The following is a 20,601-nucleotide window of genomic DNA, read 5'->3' on the forward strand; positions in this document are numbered from 1 at the left end:
CCCCCCTGTGGGCCTCACAAAAGCTGGGGGTCCCTCCCTGCAGGCTCTCCCGCTCACACTTTCTTTTCCTGTAATTCTACACAAATGCCATCAGTCTTATAGGAGGCCATTGTTGACAGCCAACCTGTGGGTACTTTTCTTCTGACATCAGTTTCTTGAATTTTAAGTGCAATTCCTTTCCAAGTCTGCCCGGTCGGGCATTGCTTCTGGTAGAGGAAGTGCAGGCTCACAATTATAGGTTCAAAAGGGATTTAAAAAAAAAAAATCGTTCTCTTCCACCACAAATTAAATGCCTCAATCAGAGAAGATCATTAAAAATTAAAATGCTCTTTGATGGTTCTAGATTATTGCCCTTCAAAATAAAGGAGTGGGAAAGGCAGAGAGGCCACCTCCCTTGCTACCCAGAGAAATTCCCTCTGTATTCTCTCTCTGATGTGGAGATAACTTGGCCTCCCAGGAGAAATCAGCTCTCATAATTAAATCACTATTTGCATTTTTAAGTGATATCACTGATCTTTCAGTAAGAATCTGAAGTGAGATTAAAATATCCTGCTCTGACAACCAATTTGACAAATTAGTCAGATAATCCAACCCATAGCTACCATAGCTACCAAAGCTTCCCAGCAGGTGTGGTCATATTTTTCTAGAAAGGGCTGGAAAGTAAAGATTGGGGACTGTTCAGGCCCCCGAGGTCCACTGCCCAAGGCTACAGCAGCCACAGATGGTCTGGGGTGAGCCAGCATGGCGGCCTTCCAGTGGATGGTCGTTGGTAGACACTGAGATTTTAATTTCACATTAACTTCACAGGAGAAATTCTTTGGGTTGTTCTGAACCATTTTTAAATGTCAAAATGGCTCTTAGCACACAGGCTGAACAAAAACAGGCAGTAAGTCGGACGAAAACAAGGCTGGCAGGGCTTAGCCTGAGGGTCATAATTTTCCAACCCTTCTTTAGAGCCTGGTTTTGAAACTAGAGTTCACAGCACATTTGGGGTTGAGTGAAGGTGACTTAAAAGGAAAAAAAAAAATGTAATGCATGACATAATAAGCGTATTGTTTCGGGCAGTTTTGTGTGCACACACGTGTGTGTGTGTGTGTGTGTGTGTGCATGCGCGCTTTTTTTTATCCCCCAGGCTTACAAAGTTTAACAAACACAAAGATTTAGACTTCATGCAGTGTTAATGCGGTAGCCAGCAAGAGAGGAGAGAGGTGATGGTGGGCATCTTCCTTTGGGCTTCCCAGTAATCAGGACCCCTAGCGTAGTCCCTCTCTCCAGGGTCTCCAGTGAAGGCAGGTGGAAGCAATAGGAAAATACCGCTGAGTGTATTAGGTCATGAGTATATTAGGTTGCTTGGGGTATATCCCACTGAATATGAATTTCCTGCTTTCCTGCCTGGCTCATTTCTTAAGTAGGTCTAAGAATTTGTCTTCTCTCCTCTGCTCCTCTGCCACCCCAGACCCAGCCATGCTGAAATCCCTTAACTGGCTGGATATTCAATGTTCTTCACCAAACACACACAGTAGTTATGGAAAGAGGGACGGCTTGCCTTTCACTGTGATGAAACAGCTTATGCCAGCTGTCAGAGTGAACCTAACCGTGGGCCAGGCTGTGAGGAGGAGGAGGAGGAGGAAGAAAAAGGAAGGTGCATTTGGCATTATAACAACCCAGGGCCTACAGGAAATGCCCTGTGGGTGATCTACATCCTAGAGAAGGTTCCAGAAACTCTCGGGCCTGTCCTGGGGCTTTGGATTCATGTTCTGTTGGTAGGAAACAGTGTGATTGGAAAGTTTCCAATGAGGTGGGATCATGAGGGAGGCAGGGGGAGAGAGGCTCTGGGCTGCCTGCCTTGGACCAGTTCTAGACAGATGAAGTGGGAAGGAAGATAGATAGTTGGGGGCATCAGGAGGTGTTTGGAGTTCTCATTGTCCAATTCTGGGCAGCTTCCTCAAGGGCTCTGTGAACCTGGGTCAGGAGGAATGAGGAAGTGGGATGCTCCTGATGGTGGTGGGTGGGAACCATCCCATGTCCTAGGGATTTGGTGAAAAGTCCTATTGTCCTCACAGGCAAAACCAGCATAGCATCATCCTTTCTTATCATCCTTCTTGGAGGCCTCTTGAGGCTCTGTGGCTTTCTTGTTTACCCAGAGGGAGAAACTGTTTACCTTCTGAAGGGGTAATGAGAGATTAGCTTCTATTTCCAGAGTGATGATAAAGGCTGAGGAAGCAGGTGGAAGGGAAGAGACTCTCAGTTGACTCCCCTCGGGAACAAAGACTTGAAATGACCCTAGTCATCTCCTGCCCCACCTTGGCTCTGGGGACACGGCGACCTTTGACCTGTAGGTTGTTGGGAAGGGGTTGTCTTCTTGCGGTTGAGGACCCTCCTTGTAAGGCCCAATGACATTTTCTGCTTTTGGAAGAAGCTTCAGAGGTTCATTTTTTCCTGGGCGACTTCCTGGTTGGATCTTGGGGTGGGTGTTGAGATGAGCTGTTTAGCCTCAGGTGTTGGCAGGTTGAATCCCAGAAGCTGGGGAAAAAAAAAAAAAAAAAAAAAAACTACATCCAGCTCAGTGTCCAGAATATGGTGGAATCTCTCACAGGGGCCAGACTGATAAGTGCAGAGTGGCAGGCTGCATCATGCCATCCAGAGGGTGGGACCTCTGTGTACACACCTGCTTAGATGCCCAGATGGGAGCCCAGGAACCATGCAGTGGCCTTCCCACAGAAAGGATCCAGAGGAAGAGGAACACAGTGCCGATGGCTATTCTCACTCTAAGCAGATGGCCACAGATCAGCCAAAGCACACCCTTGCAAAGGTAAAAAGAGGCAATGGAAACCCCTGGACAAGCCTAGGCTCCGGGGAAAATGGCACTTGGCCCTTGGTTCAGTCAAGACCCTGGAAGGTGTAGCATTGGTTCCAGGCTGTGCTCAGGAACCAGTTTTTTTTTTCCCCTATTTTCTCCTCCTTCTCTCCATTTTCCCTCCCTTCCTTCACTCCTTTCTTCTGATTGCCTTCCTTCCTTCCATAAGCCTGGATTCAAATAATATGCAGACACTGAAGATTAGAGATATGGGATTAAAGGAGATAAAAATAACCTTCTTTCTTCTTGGAACCCTAAGTCTAGGGCAGAGACAGATAGTACACACATAGTCAGATAAGCATGTCACCCCAGAAGGGACAAGTGCAGTGAAGGAGACATCTGGAGTGCTGTGGAAGAAGCCAGGGAGGCCTGAGTTAGATAGGGGTGGAAGGAATAAGCCCCCACCTGGACACATCACCCATGTAGAACCTGAAGGCCTAACCAGATAAAGGACAGGAGGAGACCTAGGGCTGAGGCATGAACTGCGGGTTTTCTGAGGCAGGACTTTAGCCTTGGAGCAGTAGAATGCAGGACCCTTGGCTACAGACTGAGGAGGACAAAACAGACTGGGTTGGACCTCCATGCTGAGAACATGGAGTCCTGTGGGAAAATGAGAGTCTCTGGTGGGTATTAGAAGAAAAAGTAATATCAAATTTCTACCCTAAAAAGATTACTTGGATGAAATGTAGGAGGAGCGTGACAGGTCATTGCAGCTGTCTAGGCAAGAGTGGACAGCATCTCAGACCAGGGAAGAGGGAGAGGAGATGGGCTGGACATAAGTGGTGGGAGAGGGTAACCAGGCTCTGAAGGGAGGAGGAGGCTTGAGAAGAGTCACAATGTGTCCTACATGTGTAGTATGAGAGGAGATGCTGCCGACGAAGAGGGGGAGCAGCCTGGGAGATCCAGGAGATCCAACTAGAGGCAGGCAATCCAAGCAGAGATCTAGGAAATCCAAACAGAGATCCAAGAGATCTAGGTTCTTGGGAGTTCATGTTATGGTAGGGTCCTGCTCCCTATCCCCTAGGGGAATGACTGAGCATTTCCATGGTAGTTACATTCACAATCCACGTTCTTGCTGTTGGAAGTAAACTTTGATTCACTTAAACTTGGGAGGCTTGCTATTAAAGTCAGTTTATCATACGAAGAAATGGGAGAAAGACCTGCCCACAAGAAGCATGTATACGACATGTGTGTAGACAACAGTACACAAAATGGGAAGAGACCAGAGGCCCAACAATGAAGAGAAGGCTGAGTTCATGGATGGTGTGGTCACCCAGCCAAACCTCACCGTTCCAGAATATCACCTTTCGGGGGAGTATTCAGAATGAGTGGGGAAATGTTTAACAAAAGCAAGCTAGTAATCAAGTTTTTTAAAAATATATATTTAAAAAATTGAGAGAAAGTGTACTAAACTACAAGCACTGTGTGTAGATTATTGGTGATTCACTTAGTATCTGTATCTATATTTTTGGAAATTTCCCATGGTGTATCAAAGATGCATGTCATTCTTTAAATGTTATCGGGGATATATGTGTATCCTGACCCAAGACAGCTTCATCAGACTCTCAGCTGGATCTTAAAAGATGGTTAGAATTCACCCTGGCATTTGGGAGGGAAGACTATTTCTCATATGAGGATTGGAAGCAAAGATGTGATCAAAAGACTCATTTTGAAAGGTGAAAACAAGGGACAGCGAGGCAGTGGGCACAGTTCCCAGGATCATTCAGAAGCTGGGGAGGGGCACAGCTAGAAAAGTGCTAGACTTTCTGCCAGGGATTTGGACCTGATCCCATAGGAATGGGACATCGACCAAAAGGTCTGAAGTGGCCCTTGATTGTTTAGGAATGAGCTGGTAAGCTGGGTGACAGAAGAGGTGGAGGGGCCTGCCTGAACTGGAGGAGAACACTGGAAATGGCTAAGACAGATGGAGCAAAGAAGATCTGTAGGCAGGAAGCTTGCTGGACCCCAGGACCACGTCTGTCTATGCAGCAGGGAAAGAGGTCAGATGGGATGCTCTCAGCATTCAAGTTTTGGTGAATCAAGGAAATGTGTAGGTCATGAACAGACATGGAAGTCAAGGCAAGGGTTGACATCTGTGAGGGAGGGCAGGGGTGAGTTTAGTTTCCAACGTGCCGTGTTGAGTTTTAGAGGTGGCAGAAGCATGTGAGCAAAGATGCTATAATGCCGGAACAGACGGCATAGGCATGTCACATCCTGAGCCTATCTGAGCAGTGGGAGTAGTCCATGATGCCAGGCCAAATCACCCAGAGTAAGTAAGACACTTGAAGTGCTAAAGTAGAAACCCTTAGTAGCAAGAGTACAGGTGACAGCAAGCATGTGTACCATGTCACGTCACTGTCACTTGGTGTATACTGCAGTACTAAAGGTGCCCACAGCAGTCTGCACACTTAGAGAATAAGAGACACTGAGAAACCAAAAGTCCCTGCTGTGGACGTAAGCAGGTTATCAAAGACAAAAACACAAAACACAAACAATGTCTGTTCCGGTGAGACTATGTTACTACATGATGATTTGGAGGCAGAACTGGTTTTCTAATAATAGAAATATATTACTACAGTCAACAAGCATTGACCTGAGAAGCATTCCATCCTGAGTCCACAATGAAAACCAGCCCCATGTTTCTCTCTTATTCTCTCTTGTCCTGTGAAAGGCTCCAAGTTTTTAAAAGTAGGCTGCCAGTACTTTTTTTTTTTTTTTCAGTTTAGGTATTGAACCCAGGGGTGCTTTACCAATAAACTATATCCCTGGTCTTTTTTGTTTTTTATTTTGACAAGGGGGTCTCACTACGTTGCCCAGGTTGACCTGGATCTTGTGAGTCCCTATGATTTCAGGCATGCCCCACCACTCCCGGCTCTGGTACTTTTTTTATATCTTAGAAATAAGTGGTTTCCCTCTAAGAATGAATGAATACAGACCTTACAAGACTCGAACATGTGTTTTTGCATTTATTTCTTAGTCATTTGATTCTCTGTACCCATTGAGACACCTCTGTGTGCTCATTCTCCCAACGCTGATGTCAGGAATCTGCTGGATTTGAGAACAGAAGAGAAGCGTCACTAAAACAAAAGTGTAAAGAATGAACAAAGCCTGTTGTTCTTTGCATTCGGACGTAGGGACATATTTATTACAGTCTTAGCAATGGATCTTTTGTCTAGCCAAGTATCATACAATAAATAGCCACTTTCTTTGCATGAAAGGAAGCCTGCTTTCTAGTGTGGGTCTGCCTGCTTTCTAGACTTAAGATTCATGGAGTGAGTCTGTGAGATGCCAGGGACGGTCCCCACAGTCCAGGCTCCCCTTACTGCCAAGAGACCATTTTCTCCTGTGTTTGCTGCGAGCTACAGAAGCACCTTTACTCCACTGGAAGGAGGTAGCAGGTGCAGAGTTTTGCAAGAAGCTTATTTCTTAAATTATAAGGACTGAAAGAATAGTGAAGTACTCTGTGATTGCCTAGTGCCTTCCTATCTCATTAGGCCTAAAGTCTGGAATTGATTCTTTCAAGACATGCTCTCAATTTCTGCCTCTTTCTGCATCATTTTGTGCATTCAGATTAGTTTTGATTTAGCTTTCAGTGGAATTCTAAACATTCTAGAATTGCTCTTAATTTTCCAGAAAACTTAGAACCTAGGCTATCTTGGCTCCAGAGCCCAGGTCTCTACTTACTATGTTTTAATTTTTATCTTCATGTAAAAAAAAAAAAGCGGGGGGGGGATTGCTATGATTCAGATAATATTTGCGTGTTTCTTCCGAAGGTGTGTGTGCTAGAGTCTTAGTCCCTTGTAATGTTATTGAGAGGTGATGGATCTTTCAGAAATGGTCCAAGTGGAAGAGGATTAGGTCATAAGGGCACCACCTTTGGAAAGAATTAAGTTAATTCTTGGAGGACTAGTTTTTTATTTTTATTTTTTTAAGAGGAGGAAAGGTTTATTTAGGGGCTCATATTTCCAAGGTCTCAGCCCATAAGTGGCTGGCTTCATTCCTCAGGGTTCAGGGGAGGCAGGACATCATGGTGGAAGAGTGTGGCAGAGGGAAGCAGCTCACATGGTAATCAGGAAGCAGAGAGAGACAGATTCAGATCCGTTCTTGAGAGAATGGATTGTGATGAAGGGAGGCCGTCCCACGTGCCCTTTCCATGTTTTGACAAAGTGAAAATGGCACTCACCACGCGCCAGTGCTAGGGTCTTTGGACCCTTTAACCAATAGAACACTTGAAATGCATATGGTATAATTAAAAAATTGAACTGTTATTTTTTTAAATTTTTAATTAATTGAAGTTTATATTTGAATAGTCATTGGTGACTACAATATTGGATATTGTATTTCTGGAAGCAAAAGCCACAAAAAAAAAAAAAAAAAACAACGATCCATTTCCCAGTGCCATCAGACATCAGGCTGTCTATTCTAATTCATGCACTGTTCCCTTAGCAAAATCCTCTTTAAATATTGCCCAACGTAGGAACAAATGAATCAAGTCTAAAATTTACTGAAGGCAATAGTATTATAAATATATGTAGGACGTAAGAAATGTCCCCTGCCATCTCATGCCTTCTACCTTGTTCTTTTCCAAATGAGATGTTTTTCTTCCTCCTGGGGTGTACAGGGCTTCTCTCTGATAGGCACCAGTGTGTGACAGTGATTAGCTCTTCACTCCATTCCACTCCAGCCGGCTCCCCAAGCTCGTCCATCATGTTTATTATGTTTGGAAGCAGATGGACAATTCAGGACCAACTTACGATCCTCTGACATTGGGCTGCTCGCTGTGTGTTTAATTATGTCTCAGTAAACACTGGAGCCAGCGAGCCTTGATGAGCTTAGCTGATTAAGAGCCGGTCTTCTTAATGGTCATGGTAATAAATTACACTCGTCTGGTTGAGGAAAAAAAAAATGTCTAAGAGGAAGACATTATGTTTAAATGATGGGAGTGGTGTGTGTGGGTGTGGGTGTGTGCGCGCACGCACACCTGCGTGTGTGTTGGCAGGGGATTGTTGGCTTTGTTCTTACAGGATAAATCTAGTGCTTAAAATTGGAATATCTGCATTCAAGTCCTAGATGTTAAGACATATGACCTGAGACCTATTTGATAACCATCCTCTCAGGGACACCCTGAAAAGGAGGAATAGCAATTATTTACATGGCAGGAGTGAGTTAGGGATGAACGGAGATCCAGGTGAGTGGGTATGCTCACTGAGTGCCCAGAAGACGCCACTGAGCTTAAAGATTTTTGAGCTGATGGCATCTGTGAACCGACAGATGCAGAAAGAGGCTTTGTGTGCCCCCCTCTTTTCTACCTAAAAGCACAGCCTTCCAAATTCATCTGTCTTAAATTCCCCTTTCGGGGAGGTTCCCTTTACTGGGAGCAAAGGGTGACTGCTATTGTCAGAGCTGAACTGATACCAGGATGAGAAATTGCAGACACACCTTACTAAAGTAAACCTTGCCCCCATACTCCTCAGTCATTTCTCATTCCTTATTGTCCCTTGAAATTCTAACTCCCTCCCTGTGTTAAGGGGCTGTAGAAACCCCCAAATTTTAATCTCTTCTTTGAACCATTCTGTGAGCTCCCTTAGTGTGATAATCAGCTATAACAAAACGCCTGAGATGAGAAATTTATAAAGAGAAATGGTTTGTTTGGGCTCACAGTTTTGGACATTTCAGTCCATGATTGATTGACTTTGGGCCTGTGGTGATGCAGCACATCACGGTAGGAGCATATGGCAGAGCAAACCCACTCACCTTATGCCAGGGAGCAAAAGAAGAAGGGGCCAGGGTCCCACAATCCCCTTTAAGGGCACATCCCAGTGACCTCCTGCTGGGTTCTACCCACCACTTGACAATAGAACCACCCTGGGGCCCAAGACTAGAAAATGTGGGCCTTTGGGAGATAGTCAAGATCCATACTATAATGCTCAAACATCAGTAGATGAATCACCATTGTCTTTCACATGCTAGTCTGTCTGTCTTTTGTCAGTTTGGTTTGCAGGCTCCTAAAAGCTGGAAGGAAAAGGTTTTCCTCTTGACACTGATGAGAAAGTGTTATTCATAGGATGGTGATTTGAGGAGTATGAAAACCCCAGCAACTTTGCTGACACTTGATGGTGAAGGTCCTTAGTCTTAGCAGGCACCAGAACCTCCTGGGGTACCCTGGTCAACTTGGCTTACGGGGCTGCATCCTCAAAGTATGTTTCTGTAGACCTGAGCCTGGGGCCCCAGGAGAGGCTGATGCAAAAGGTCAGGGAAGTCAGACTCTGAAAAGCACCTCTTTCAGGGACCTCTTATATAGGAAGTAAAAATGGGGCGGGGGGATGAGGGCTGGGGGAATATTCCAGACAGCTCCACCTTCCTAGTTTCTGGGGCTATACTTCATTATGAATCTCAATTTTAAGATTAGTATTCGGTTGCCTTAAATGAAATGAGATGCCCCTTTCCGTTTTGCTTTATCTCATTTTGTTAGACACACAGTGTCTTTTTGAAGGAAGAGAATCATGTTAAGGAGACATATAGTCCTTCAAATACAAACCATATTGAGTTGGATTTGAAATTCTGAGTTCCATCTTGGAGCAAAACAGTAACTTGAAAATAAGTTTTCACACAGATACACCTAGAATTCAAGCCCCTGTTATTTACCTAGAGGAATAAAATGCCAGTTTAGGAGTTACTAAACTTGGATTATCTTCTTAACTCTACTGGCCAGATTTCTCCCTCTGTCCATGAATCAAAATATATTTAGTCACTTGAGTCCTAGGATTTGCTTAGAAAATGAAAGAAATACATGAAGATTCAAATTATAATTTTATAAAACGTTAACTTTCTTTTAAAGAGTTTACATTATTTTACCTAAAATTCTTGGCTCTGTTTTATTTTAAAAACCGAGTGTAAAGAAGGTGGGGCATGGCCTGGATTTATTTTCAGTCTTTTCTTTGCCTTCTCTCCCTCTGCACCACCCCCCTCTCCTGACAAGAGGTCTGTACTCACAATAGATGATGAATGAATTGTTCCCGTAGTTTCTGCTCTTTTGCCTCTTTTCTGTCAACTTGGTCAAAGGCAGCCCAGCATGAATCAGAAGTGCTGTCTGAACATTTACCCCCAGATGTCTGGGATGGTTTTGTCTGACAGCATTTACATTTGAATGTCACCTAATACCCTAGAAATGATTACCCTGTGACTGCAGCCTCACATCCTAAGTAGAATACTACCATGATTTTTTTTCCCCCTGAGTTTTCATACTCTGTACCCCAACTGAGAAGATGGCAAAACTAACCACCCTAGGCCTTTACTGGTGAGGTCTGACACTCGTCTCACTGAAACTGAACTTCAAATGTATCTTTATAACTTTGCCTTGAAACAGCCTCTTACACCACATAAAAGTTTGGCTTTGGAAATAAAATCTTTGGGATGACAATAACAAATATTGTGTTTCAATGGCAAAACTTTTCTAACACTTCAGTCCTTTTTCACTCACACTTGATACAAGGGAATAAGTTCTGAAAAACTCTTTCTACTGAACCTCAGGATGGCCTCCGAGTGTGTCTGTGAATGGGGACAGCCTCTCTCAGGCCTCAGGGTGAGGATGACTACTTTTTAGAAAGTGCTGCATGTTCTGAATTTATTTTCTTAAAGCAAAGAAATCACAGGAGGTCATTTTCCATGATATGGAGTAACTGGAAGGTGCCCTGGGTGCCATAGCATGCCCTCTATGAGATAATGCCAACATTTACATGGAATATAAAAGATGAGCTCCTGACCATCCAAACTGAACCTTCAAGAAGGAGCTCTGTGCGAACACATGACTCTTTAAATATAATTACGCCAAATCTGCCTGGCCTCCACTTCCGTTTCTCCAGGAGCCAAATGTGTCTTTCCCAGTCCAATCCATCGAAGCCCACAAATAACTTGGGACAAGCCCTCTCCATTCTTGTGTCTCCAGCACATCACGGGGCTGTCCTTTCTCACTCAGGCCTCCATCTGTTTTTCATAAGGACCGCACCGTGTTGCTTTATAAATTTGCTATGGCGATTTTCTTGTGCTTTTTCACATGGGACCTTGAAATTCTCTTTTTTGCCTCTCTACAAAGGGACATTTAGGAAAATCCTTATACTGTGATTAGAAATGAGGTCACTTTGCAAGTTGCTATTCTTATGCAAAAAGTCCCCAACTTTTGCACTTTTGAGTCTTAAACTTCTACAAAAGTTCACTTATATTGTGGTTACTTGGAACTAAAGGGACATTTTGTCTCAGATACAGCAGAGGTCCCCAGGCCAGCCTACAGGGCTATGTAGCTGTGTCCCTGAATTTTTACATTAATGTGCTATTTCGAGACACCAAGTGAATGTGCAGGCATTTTGCCTTATGTCACATTTTCTTTAACTCTCAAAACCAATTTTTCCGGGTAGCACCTATTGTCAGGAGGGTATTAAGCTCCTCACTCAAGAACACATGGCTGGCGCTTAGAGAATGGAAATGCCAACCAATCCCACTCCCTTCTCCAGACCATCTCTCTTGGATAGTGCTGTGTTTGTGGGAGAACCTTGTGGGCCAGGAAACACCTCCACCGTGAGGAGGAAAGAGAAATTCTCCTGGATACAGTCATTTTTCATTTTGCTCATCTGCGTAAGGATGCCCAGATGTGGGGGAGCTAAAGTCCCCCTGGTAGGATGGGGCCAGGGCTGCCCCTGGGAAGTAGACTGTAAGACCTTGAAGGTGGACCACCCTCTGTCCCCATCAAAGGTCTGGGGACCTGTGATAAGTTATCACATTGGGGGTGGGAGAAGAACTGGGGAAAACACAGCTTTTATTTTTATCAGAGTTGTGGTAAGGGTGCCTGAATGGAAGGGAGGCTGATGTGAATTTTAGCAGGAGCCAGGGGGAAACTACCTGCAGATCTGTTTGGTCACCTGAGAAATGGCAGACTATTCCCTCCCCTTGATCCTGGCATTCCCTCTGGACCCCCAGCCCCCCCTGTGGCCCCTCTCCACATCTCTGCAGTTTCCACCTAGAGACCCCTTCCTCCGTAGGACTCTCCTGAGACCCCCGGCTCTCTTCCTGGACTCTGTTCTTGATACTCCGTCTTCCCCCTATTCTTCATCTAGTTATTTTGAATGAAATAGTGACTCTGGGCTTTGAAGAGCCAGTGTTTTTAGATAAGAGCAGGAAATCTGAAAGATGACATCATCTTATATAATTGGGCTCATCTTAATGTTTCCACTTTTCATTTTGCATAGAGTTTTAATTCTCTAATAGCATTATTCTTTTTATTATGAAAGTTATTACACTATCATAAAATGTTACGATGTTAAGGATATGATTGTACAAGAGGAAAAAAAAACTTTTCCTCAGAACCCTCTCAGGTTAAGCACCTGGACCCTGCAAATTAAACTAACAGAAGACAGAGGGTGGTTAAAAAAGAGAGCTGGGAATACCTCAGTGGTAGAACATGTGCCTGACATATGTGAGGCCCTGGGTTCAGTCCCCAGCACTGCCTGCCCCTCAAAAAAATTGTCAAGATCTATCACAGAGGTGGTCATGCAGATGAAATTTAAACAAGATGTAGTTGAAACACCTAAATATGAGCCTTGACAAGTTACTGAACCCCTCTAATTAAAAATCCTAATTAATTCCTTCCAAAGTTCCTTCCAAAAACTAAAAATGACCAGTGACTGGCACATACAAGCTTTCTATGCACAAGAACTTCAGTCCCTAACCTCAATAGTAGCATCTCTATTAAGTCATCCCACTACCTGATGTGGCACATACTCACCGAGAGCAGTGGTGGGATGGAGGTGTGGATCTGGTGGTGAAGAGACCTCCAGCTCCCCTGTTATTGGGGCAGCTCTGGGGAGTTCAGTGCTTTGTGATTGGGACAGTCCTCAGAAGCTACAATCATAGTAGACCCTCATGCTCTTGTGGAATGTGTTTAATAAAAACTGCAATTATTAATTCATCCCCTTCACGTTTGCTCCCAGAGAAATGGTGCCTCTCCATGTGATTTCAATTGAACAAGTTTTCATTGAACATTTAAGTCTGAATACAATACTAGGCATTAAGAAGGACACAGATGAGCAAGGCTGGTTTTTTCCTTTTACAGCTGTGGGGAGAGACTGAGTGATATAGGAGAAGGTGGGGTGTAAGAAGCTCCAGAATACAGTTCTTGGGTCCAGCAAAGGGAAACTTCATCTGTTTGGCAGTCCTGGAGGAAGATGGAGGAAGATAGTGGCTGATGGGCATCGATGGATGGGAAAAGGTGTTCAGGGTACAGAGGCTTAGAACCATCTGGTTAGCCAGGAATACTGTATTATGTGAGGAGAGCAGCTAGTAAGAAAAAGCCCAGGGAAGGTGGGCTGGGGTGAAATCATGAAGAACCATGAATAGCATGCTCAGAAGTTGAACTGACATGGCATTTTTAGCAGTGTTGAAATAGAAAGGAGCTATGATGTTAGCAGTAGGTAGGAACCTGTCAGCAGTGTATCAGGTGAATTAAAAGGGAAACGTCGTTGGCAGTGACAACTTCTATCAGAAGCTATTGTGAGCTGGTTGCAGGGGTATGCAACTGTAGTCCCAGCTGCTTGGGAGGCTGAGGCAGGAAGATCACTTGAGCCCAGGAATTCAGGGCCAATCTGGCCAATATAGCAAGACCCCCATCTGAAGAAGGAGAAGGAGAAGGAATTGTAGCAGCCAAGTAAGAATGAGGTGGGTGTGTCACGGAGGCACTGTCTCCTTCCTCCAGCCGCTTGGAGTCAACCATCACAAGTCTGTCCTGACTCCCAGCAACCCTGGATTATCGGAAACACTTGATTAACTCCTAAGTTGGTTGAGGTACAAATTTGTGTGTGAGCATTTTCTGTAACTTCCAACAGTCACTTCTAGGATAGCACAGAACAGTCCTGAATTGAGTCAGCACATTTATAAGCCCAGATATCTGAAAAAACTGTAGGGATAGGGGTCAATGGAGTCCCTGCCCCCCAGGAGAGAAAAATCCTCAGCTTCCAAAAGAAATGCCTGTCCTCATCTTAAAGGCAGCTGAGGTTTTAAGAAGCCACACAGCTGTGAGTAAGTGGAGTCCACAATGAAATAAACTTGAGTCCAGCTGTGGAAGAATTTGGCTTAAGCGCTGGGGGATTTAAGCAGGGGAGTATTCTGTTACTTGAAGGTCATAAATGTGTTACTCAGCATCTATTTACTGAACCCACGCTGTGCACACAGCAAGGCGTGGGTGTGATGAACGTGGTGTGACCTGCAGAGTCCCCTACATGGGACCCGAAGTCTTGCCCTCTGAGCCTTTGTTCCACACCCAGACACGTGGTCAGCAGAATTCACCACAGAGATGGCTGAGACGCTGGGCAGGACTTGGCTGAGAACTAGTGCTCAGCAGCGTCCAGTTTCTCATGGCCCCATGCCCACAAGCAGGAAATTCCAAGATAGAGACTGTGTGTAAAAAACAAGATGGTACCAGAAGAAGACGGTGCCCAGTCCTAGACCATCTCAGAAGCCCCTGCTGCTGCTGAATATGCGTCATTACATATGGGATAGGAAGAAAACCACTTATTGCCAACTTGCTGCCAACATATTCCCTCACCTTGGACTTGTTTCCGGAACACTCCTGTCTAGTTGCTAGCCTGATCTGACCCTCTATTTAGTTGGCTGATGCTCATTAGGTTGAATATAACACAAAGGGTTTTACACTTTGGAGCAGAAGGAGGAGGAAGCTAATTTTAACTGCTATGTGTCCTATCAGGGTTGATTTTTGTTTTTATTGTAATCTGCATTTAAAAATAAACCCAAAGCAATCCAAGTGATTTGTCGTCTCCAAAGACAAATGTAGTGAGGTCCAGAGAGCCCCAGGCTTGGAAATCATGTTTTAACTTTTACTACCAACTAATTCTGTGACCTTATTTTCCCCTTGAATAAAATGAGCAGGTTGGACAAGAATCAGAGGCTGCAGACTAGCAGTGCGTGGTCAGCCCCTGACCTCGGTCATGTTTTGTGTGACCTCAACAGTGTTTTATTTTCTAATTGAATTTAAAGGTCTTTAAAGCAGGCAAGCACTAGGTGGCTTGCCACCGGCTCTACCCCTCACACCAGGCAGTTCCCATATTCCTTATCTTCTGCATTCCACTCTACCTGCCCTGCTCCATATTCTCTGTGGTTCCTTTGAACTGAAATAGACTGAGAAATTTTGAATTTCTTTGCACCTCCAGGTCTACTTTATGTCTCTACCTGCTTGCCCTTTGGACATTGGAATAACTGGTTTTTTTTTTTTTTTCAATGGAAAAAAAAATCACATATCTGGTGATGGCCCATAAGCAAACATCTGATTACTCCAGGACTGGCAGGTCAACAGGTGTTATAAACTCTAAAGAAGCTCTGTTGTGTTTTGTTTTTAATATGCTAATGATACAAAGGGAAAACTAATTATGGAACCTCAGTATTCAGGTGTATAAAACTCTGCCTACAGTGTTTATAGCATTGGTTTCCAAAGGCTGTCCTCAAGAGATTGTTACCTGGGAACTTTGTGGAAATGCAGATTTCTGGGTCCCTGCCCCCGACTTCTGGAATGAGAATCACTGGCTGTGTTTTACCACCTGTCCAACAAGATGAATAAATAGTGCTAGCTTGCCTGGTTACGAGGTGGATTAAATTTACCCTATCTGTAAAGTACATCAGGGTGGTTCCTAAATGGGAACATGTATCAGAATCCTTGCAGGGTTGTTATCCCAGACTGCTGAACCCCACCCCTGTTTCTAGTTCAGTAGGTAGGAGAAGAGCCCTGAAATTTGCTTTTCTGACATGTCTCCAGGTGAGGATGCTGCTGAAAGAGCACCGACTATGCTTGTAAACCCCATTCTAGAGACTCTCTCCCTGTGTGATAAGAACATGGGGAAGTGTGGAAAACAGAGAGTGCCATTTTGTTCAGCCCAACACGCCCCCAGTAAGGTGGCACTTGGGCAGAGACCTGGGTGGGCTGGGTTTGAGGAAGAGATTTCCTTCTCTTGGCCAGGGTAGCCAAAGTGGAGTGACTAGGTGTAGCAAAGAGGTCACTGGGATAGAGGAGGGGCGGAGGGCACATGAGGTCTCAGAGTCATTGTGAAAGACTTTGCTTCTGCTCTGAGTGAAATGGGGAACCTTGGACATTACCTGTCCCCGTCTGCCAAGTGGCTGCATTTCAGAGTAAAGAAATGATCCTCGTTGGTATTTAAATCTCTTCTTGACAAAGTAATTGAAGGTGGATGAATTAGAAAGTCCAGTCACCGCTCTGAGCTCCCTGAAGAAGCTATTGATACAGGCACTGAGCAGCAGAGGACACGGGGACCGTCAGGGGAGAAGCTGGAGAACACAGGACAGGAGCTAATGAGCCACCTTGCATGTGAGGACCATGAAATACAGACTCCACCCATAGGACATTCCTGCCATAAACCTTGAACCTGAGTCAAACCAGGCCCAAGATAAGACCTTTCAACAGAGCTTGAAGGAACAGGTTAACAATCCCATAGGAAAGTGATCACATAAAACCAGAATCCACTTGTTCCCACACTGAGACAGTGCCGTGCGAGAGAGAGAGGTGGAGTCTGTTCCAGGCAGGAGGCCTGAGGGAGATACAACAGGTGGCGTTTATTTGAATCCCGGTTTTTGAAAAACTAAAAAGATCTCTTTGTGATAATTAATTTGAATACTGACTGGATATTATAAATAACGTTAAAGAATTATTGTTGCTTTTGTTAGATGTGAGGATGGCATTGTACTGACATAAGAAAATGTCATTTTTGAGGGAGACATATATCTGTGTTTAGAAGTGAAATGACATTATGTCACATATTTGATTTAAAATATGGGGAGGGGGGGCGGGAATAAAGCAGACAAGCCAAGAGAGGCCAAGTATAGAAAAATCTTTCAGATGGTATATGGGGACTCATTTAATTGTTCTCTCTCCATTGTGAATGTGTAAATTTTCAAAAGAAGTGTTTCAAATGCAGATGCAAGAGAAGATGGGCAGGTGAGAGAAGGAGAAAGAAAGGCCTTGCTGAAGACAAAGTTGCCACTTATTCTTCCCTGATTAGGAAAACGATATCAAAGAGTGAAATGCAGTTGCTGTTACAAGATATTATACAGTAATGATACGTGGAACTCATGTTGAGATACGTTCTATTTACATAAGGCCAGCCCAAATTGCCAGATTGCATGACAAGCTCATAAAATGATGACGAGGAAGAGGCTGATGATGAGAAATACAACTTGGGGAACTTTCCCTGCCCTCGGACAGGTGGGGACCTCACACGTGCAATTATGGGGCAAGGCTGGAGGCAATTGAGGGGTGTTCTGTTTGGCAGCACTCCTCAGGGAATTCAGATCTGAAGTCCTGTGGGGCGTGCATTTGTTCAGATGCGTAACATAATTGTGCATCCATGATCCGTCATTAAGTGTGACCTTGATCTGCAGAATGACTAGCCCCAGATGATTGACGTATTGAGAATTGTTACTTTGGAACTCTTGGCTGGAAAACCTGGATGGTAATTTTTAAACTGTGTACTTGACCCTACAACCACCCCAGGCTCCCCTTCGGCTCCTTAGCTTGAAAACTCAGGGCAGACCTGGAAGGCAAGGATTCTTTTGAAGATGGGCTATTCTGATTTTCGAAGTCATTTCTCTCCTTGGGGTTTTCTGCTCTTATTAAAAGCTGGGAATCTAAAAGTGCCGTTAATTTAGATTCTTAAGCATGTACTGCCAAACTTCAGTCATTGTTTTTAAACAGAAGAGATCACTGAGCTGAAACATTAGCAAGGATTTAAATCTCTATTCCCCATTTGAGTCATTATGATGTTGGTTTAAAAAAAAAAGATGTAAGGTGGTAGGAATAATTTATTATCTGGAAAGGAAACTGAACTTTATGGTTTATATTGGATTTTATGGTTGATATTTCCTTAAATTATCATTAGCATATGAATACATAGACCATGGTGTGGCCTTTGATAAGTTCCACCTAAAAGGTCAAGCTGGTGTCTACAGATTCACTGATCAATTTCTTGTGCAAGGACTGTAATTGATTTCATGAAAAGGGAGACAGTGATAAAGTGAGAAGACTGGAAGAAAGTGGTGTATGTATGTTCATTTGACACAAACATGAGCCTCTAGCGTGTGCCTGGCGAGGTCCAAGGCTCTGAAGAACAGCAGTGAGCAAAACCAAGGGAGCAGTTGTCTCTGTGGTGCTGAGATTCCGTTGCAATTGTAGACAGTCTTGCCCACAGCACAGATGGGCTATAGCATAGGGGAACCTGGTTTCAACTCCTCCCTCTGTTCCTCTTTAACTGTAGGATCTGGGACAAGTCACTTAATTCCCCTGAGCTTTGGGATCCTCTTGTGTAAAATGAACATTAAAACCTATGCTGGGCATGGTGATGCACACCTGTAATCCCAGTGGCTCCAGAGGCTGAGGCAGGAGGATCTCAAGTTCAAAGGCAGCCTCAGCAAAAGTGAGGTGCTAAGCAACTCAGTGAGATCCTGTCTCTAAATAAAATACAAAATAGGGCTGACTCAGTGGTCAAGTTCCCTGAGATCAATCCCTGGTACCCTTCCCCCCCCAAAAAAAAAAAAAAAAAAAAAACACCATACCTATAATACAGAGTTGCTGGGTAGAAAAAAAAATGAGTTTAACACATGAAAATACCTTCCAAAATGTTTGGCCTACAATACATAGGAGCCATTGCCTACCCTGGTGCCGGAAACATACTAGGTACTCAAATGGTAATTAATTCAGTACTTCCGCATTTGAACATTTAAATGTCCATGTCTACATGTCCAGCAGCCACTAGAATATCATTTGGGGGAAAATACCTAAAATTTCCTGCTTTTTAGTTTCTCTTTCTCCGAAGGGAGAAAAACCACTCTTTTTGAATGCTTTTGACCATGCCTTCCGATTGGCAAACCCTGAATTAAGAAGAAAAATGAATTATTCCACAGGGAGGAGAGATTCTGCACTGTTGTGATAATAGCAACCTTTTACAATCATGCCTTCAGATGCTATTTGGGTCTTTGTGACCTGCAATTTCAGGCTCTCTTGCTATAATAAGGAATCCCACAATCACATATCCCAAGTTCTGCTTTCCAGGTCCGCAGGGGCCCTGTGAACTTGCCTGTGGCAGTAATTATTGAGTGGGACGTTCCCTTCCAGGCCCAGCTCAATGAGTGGCCAAAGGAGCAAAAGTCCAGTGAAGAAGAGTGGCCTGTATTATGGGGATATGGGGAGGCCAGGCAGCCAGTGGAAGAAGGCAGGAGGTGTCTGAGATGATAAGGCTGTCTTCAAGGGAGCCTCTGGTGGCCTCCCAGGGGGCTCATCAGCCCTGAGACCAAGCAGGAACCAACATGAGGAAGATCACCAACTGAGCAAGTCACATGGTCTGCCAGGTGTCTGCTGAGAAACTCCATTGAGAGTCTCCCTCTATTCCACGTGCCCCCTCCTCTGCAGAAGAGGCTTCTGCAGAAGAGTGTGTACCTCTCTCTCCGTGGAGTCCTGTCATTCATCCCTCAGTCTCCCCAACTGCATTTCTTGGAATTCCACACATGAATTAGCAGGGGGAGAGTAGGTGGATCTGGATGTGGGCCACAGGCCAAGGAGATCCTCAGAATGAATTTGTGTGGCAGGAACAAGGGACAGCTCATGTGCCTCGTCCCCACCCCTACCTTCAGTCTCTGGAAGGGGAAGACCCTGACCCTGAAGATCATTTTTCCTGCCAAGTAGCCTGCTCAGCTTCCCCTGGATGGGGAGGCTATTAAAAAAAAGAAGAAGAATCCCAGCACATGGGGTTTGTGTAAAGTATCATTTGAGTCCATTTTGACCAGAGTGACAAAAAATACAAGATAGTTTAGGCCCCAGATGGAAGAACCTGGTTCACTGGAGCTAATCTCTTTATGAAATCACCCCACCCCAGAACTCTCAAGGCACTTAATGTCTGCAAGGACAGAGACACATTGGAATCCCTTTGTGGCTGTGGGTATGAGTCAGATGTCACTCTATTTTGTTTTGTCACAACTACCATGCATGATACATTTATTATCTACCTTAGAGACCAGGACACGGAAACACAAAGAGATTGAGTAACTTCACACAGCTGGGAAGACCAGGCTCCTGTCTGCTCCAGTCTGTGCCTCAGCCTGTCCCCTGAAAGGCACACTGTCTTCCAAGGACAAGGATTCTGAAAATACCTAGTTCCCTGGTTTAAATATGGTCAGCCACCTTAATATGTTCCTTTGTTACTAACCAAATTCAACCCCAAAAAAATCCCGTGTAGTCATTTTAGAGACGCCAAGAACCCTTTGAAACCCCAAGAAAGTTTTACTTCTCACTACCTACAGCCAGCATATACAGTATTTTATAAAACGTGGTTAAAACTGTGGATGTAGCTCAGTGGTACAGTGCTTGCCTAGCATGTGTGAGACCATGGGTTCAACTCCCAGCACCCAAAAAAAAAAAAAAAGAGTGTTTTAGAAAGAATAAGGACTACATTTTATACATTTGCAGGAGGAATATATTTTTTTAAAGACTAGTTCCAAACATCTTTTAATTAAATTTTTATAATTACTGAATCCAGAGAATGATAAGTGTGTGTGTTCGCAGGGCCTGGGGGATGCAGAAAGAATGGTAGCACTTTGTTCTGTGATGGTATTTATGGCAGGCCGATCTCTCAGATGCTAAAGCCAGGGCTGAGTTCCACCAGCCCACATCAGCACCAAACTTCTTG

At 44.4% G+C, this 20,601-nt stretch overlaps 1 protein-coding gene across 3 annotated transcripts in view; it reads left to right on the forward strand.

The window, feature by feature from the left end:
• Positions 1–20,601, forward strand: part of SLC22A23 (solute carrier family 22 member 23) — a 187,925-nt gene that overhangs the window by 109,496 nt on the left and 57,828 nt on the right. The gene's annotated exons all lie outside the window — the stretch shown is intronic.

This window comes from Spermophilus citellus (assembly GCF_964194105.1).
Source record: "Spermophilus citellus genome assembly, chromosome: 5".
Lineage (NCBI taxonomy): Eukaryota > Metazoa > Chordata > Mammalia > Rodentia > Sciuridae > Spermophilus > Spermophilus citellus.